This window comes from Panicum virgatum, chromosome 6N (genome assembly GCF_016808335.1).
Source record: "Panicum virgatum strain AP13 chromosome 6N, P.virgatum_v5, whole genome shotgun sequence".
Taxonomy (NCBI): Eukaryota; Viridiplantae; Streptophyta; class Magnoliopsida; order Poales; family Poaceae; genus Panicum; species Panicum virgatum.
This window is the reverse complement of record NC_053150.1, coordinates 20427583-20431515: the sequence shown is the minus strand read 5'-3', so window position 1 is coordinate 20431515 and position 3933 is coordinate 20427583. Positions and strand designations below refer to the sequence as shown.

At 47.0% G+C, this 3933-nt stretch overlaps 1 long non-coding RNA gene across 1 annotated transcript; it reads left to right on the top strand.

The window, feature by feature from the left end:
* The first annotated feature begins 230 nt into the window (after positions 1-230).
* Positions 231-1968, top strand: LOC120680161. The gene is made up of 4 exons (XR_005677493.1): positions 231-488; positions 593-644; positions 801-874; positions 1506-1968. It is a non-coding gene; the product is annotated as an uncharacterized LOC120680161 (long non-coding RNA).
* Positions 1969-3933: the final 1965 nt, after the last annotated feature.

Sequence of the window (3933 nt, the reverse complement as noted above, 5' to 3'; positions counted from 1 at the left end):
GCTCGGAACAGACATACCTTTACTCCTATGCGCCGTGGAAGGGGAGCCCTCACAGCAACCGGATGCTCTCCGCTCGACACGTACTGGGGGAGGACAGCCGACGTGGGGCCTGTATTGCCAGCTCCACCGTTTATCCGCTGTTCTGTGGCTGCGCGTGGGCCACGGCTCTAACGCACCGCCTCCTTGGCGAGGCTGCCGCACCGCCGCAGCTGCCCGTGGGTCCTGACGTGGTCCCCTCGCACCGTCTTCCCGGGGCGACACCCTTTCCCTTTCCCACCCCGACACCATTTCGTTTTCCTTTCGCTGCTGTGGGGGCGGTGTAGGGTTTGGGAGGGAGGGGGCAAAATCGCGCCGGCGGCGGGGGAGAGCTTCGGCAGAGGAGTTCCCCGGCCGTGCGACAAGTGGCGGGACCGGCCGCCGACGCCGTGCTCCCGGTGTGCTTCCGCCAGCCTGCAGTTCTCCGTCTGCATTGCCTCTGCTCTCTCCGTGTAAGATCCAGATTTGCCTGTGCGTTTCTTCTCTGATTTGCCGCCGATGCTTCCCTTGCTGATTCATGTCCCCCTTTTGCCCGTTCCTGTCTTCGCTGGTGCAGGGTCGTAACGATTGCGTGTCTGTGCTCTCCTCCTCCACTGTTTCCGCTCCGGGTAAGGTCCAGATCCATTTCTTTGTGCGTTTCTGTTCCAGCCTCCTGCTCATGTTCACCTTGCTGATTCATGTCCTTTTACACGCATTCCTCTGCTCGCCGGTGGGGGCGTCGTGCCGAATGCGTGCCTGCACTCTCGCATACGCTATTTCGTCAGACGTTAGCTGCGTTCCTGGGGTCTCCAAGCCGTGTTCGGTGTTCGTGCTTCTGTCTGCACTGCTTCCACTGCAGGTGAGTATTGGTACCATCATGTATAGTTAAACCAAGGTTTACTTTTGCATTATGTAGTTTATGCCTCTTTGGTGCGTTTGCTGCCATTGTTGTTGTAGTCTCTGTGTTTGATCCTGCTCCGGCTGTTGTTTAGTTTCCCACCGTTCATATTGTAGATCTTGGGTGCTCTGTGCTTGCTGCATTGTGCTTGCTTTACTAGGAAGAGTTTGGCAGAGCTAGAATCCTCAGTTTATAATCCTAATACCCAGCTGTCCCCGTGCATATTGTATATCTTCAGTGCATTGTGCTGCTGTTAGCTGCATTTTGCTTGCTGCATTATTCTTGCTCTGTTGACAATAGCTTGGCTGAGCTAGAATCGTCCGTTTATAGGCCACCTGCCTGCCTCAGTGATGGTTAACTCTTCTGATGCTTCTGCTGAACCTATTGTTGCTTTTCCAAAAATAATGTGCCCCTTAATTAAAAGGCTAGCCAGCGCTGTGACTGTTTAGATGGATGCTCCTGGTACTTAATAACTTGGCTCAGTAGGAGTCATCCGTTTATAGACCACCTGCCTGCCTCAGTGATGCTTAACTCTTTTGCGTGCTTTAGCATTTGGCACGGCTGACTATGGTACAACACTTTTTTTTTGCAGTTGACTTTTGGAACCTATGACAGCATTCTTTTGGGTGTTCCAGCGTGATGCACCACTTATAGCATTAATCCAAAATATGGTTCGGAGGACGACTTTGTATCAACTGTGCACACAAACTCTTTGAAACTAGCTTCAGAATCATCATCAGCATGCAGCAGCCAAGTCTCTCACCAGCCTGCTCCACTGAAGATGGCGCTGCACAAGAACCTGCTGAACTCTCCATGCTGGTTTCGCCTTTGTGTGTTTTGGTTGACCGAAATTGCTGTTACAACTTACAACTGCAGTTCATGACCTTTCTGGTCTGTACTAGCACATATTGCCCCATCATCACAGCTGTAGCTGTTGGATGCGGCTAGGAATTTGTGGATGAACCTGTAGCCCAATCGTAAAACTCTGTGTTGCCTATGATTCTTCTGACTGGAAATCGTTTATGAAGGCAGCAATTTATGCTATGTTTTACACTTTCGATTTCTTACAAGCTTTTCTATATCTTTATTTCCATTCAGCTGAAAGCAACAGGTAAAACAAAAACAAATTTCATATAGCAAAGTTTCATTCCACTGAAACCAAACACATAGTAATACAACAGCAGGAACACACACAAACAGATAAACTCTGCTACCCATTTTGAGCCATACAAAACATCTCCGGTTTTGCCAACAAGACAACTACAGCCATTTCAGCTCTCATCCATCCGCTCGCCGCACAGCTCTTCCACTGCAGCAGTACCAGTCCAGCCGCTCTCTTCAGCCCAGACAGCAGCTCCATGAGCAAGCACCCCAATAGACGTCCCTGAAGAACCATTGCGGCGGCCACGGTAATCTATTCCAGTGTCTTTCAGAGCGTCTCCAGATGACCAACTGACTGAACCCAGCCAGACTTAAGCAGCAAATTGGTACTGCGAAGACTTTTGTTCTCCTTTCGTAGGCCCTCTGCGTCACTGAAATTGAAATCGTCGACAACACCAAAATCACGCTTTGCTGCCAACACATGGCTTGCCTTGCCTCCAACGAAACCACCGCAGCAAACCGAACTTCATCGAACCGCCTCTGTCCAATCCGTGCCAGCCAGCCGGCCTTCAAGGCTGTGCAGAAACAACAACAAAGCCGCCGTGTAGTCTCAGCCCAGCCCAACAGCGCCGTGACAGCCAGCAGCAACAATCCAGCCCAAACTAGCGGCAGCTTCAGCCCATACACGGCAATGAGCCCACTGTGACGGCATCCAGTCCGGCGCGGCGTAGCGCGCGGTTTGCCTAGTGGACTATATTTCACTTGCAAGGGGGCACTGGGGGGGACAAGATTTTGCTCAGTACACAATAGACAGGGATCAGCTAACGTTTGGTAACTTAATAACAATGAAATAAAATTTGTGGTATGGTGCCAGAGACTACTTGTACTATAAGAAGAGATGTGGTAACACTGTAGCAACACTAAAAGAGATCGAAAATGTTGACAATGCAAGTGCAATGTTATCAAGTAATTCGGAGGAGAGGGAGGTTCGATTATTATTGTCAAGGGATCAAATAACAGAGCGAAATGTGGATATTACACCCATTAAAAGGCCAAGAAATGTATCAATTAGTGAAGATTCAACTGATGAGTCAATTGATGATTACAAGGTGTGGCTTAAGGATATTCATAAACAGGGCCAACGCATGGGTAAGTTTTTGTTGCGTCCCTATTTTAAATGGTTATATTATATTATATTGCAATTGCCACATCACTAATAATCAGCATGATTTTTGCAGATTTTGAAGATATATACAGGGATGACACAGTCAAGACTTACAAAGAATGGTTAAGGGTGCAAGGACAACTTGATGATATTTGTAATATAACATCTTTTCACCAAATATCAACGAAATTATTATCAGTCCTTCGCAAACCATTTATAGTTTACATATGTGACCTATTGTGTGCAGGTGCATATGACAACCCTGGGAATCAAATAGATGTTCCAAATTCAAGTCAAGATAACAATCCGACACCACCTCTCTACAAACCATCTCATGCTCGGCGTAAGAAAACACATGGAAATAGTAAGAATATTTATTGTTAATTTATTTTGCAGTTAAGTTCAGTCCTCGCTATGTAAATGCTTTTGTTCAATCTAATGCATTGTATATTGTTTCGATGGACAAGACTCTCAGAAGAGGAAAGCACGAGGTTCCGTGAAAGGATTGGCAGCAAGCAACAAGAGATCCAAATTTGGCAGTCAAAAGCTCAAAATCAAATTCTCTAGACTTGGAGGACATGCAGGTGAGAACACACGCACATTTACTGATGAAATAGTAGTGTTTACAAGGAAAAGAGCACCACTCATTGGAGTGAGGACATGGAGAGATGTCCACCAGGATGTAAAAGACTCAATAATATATGATATTATGGTAAGCTTTAGATTTGTTTTGATTGCCTATACATTTTTTTTA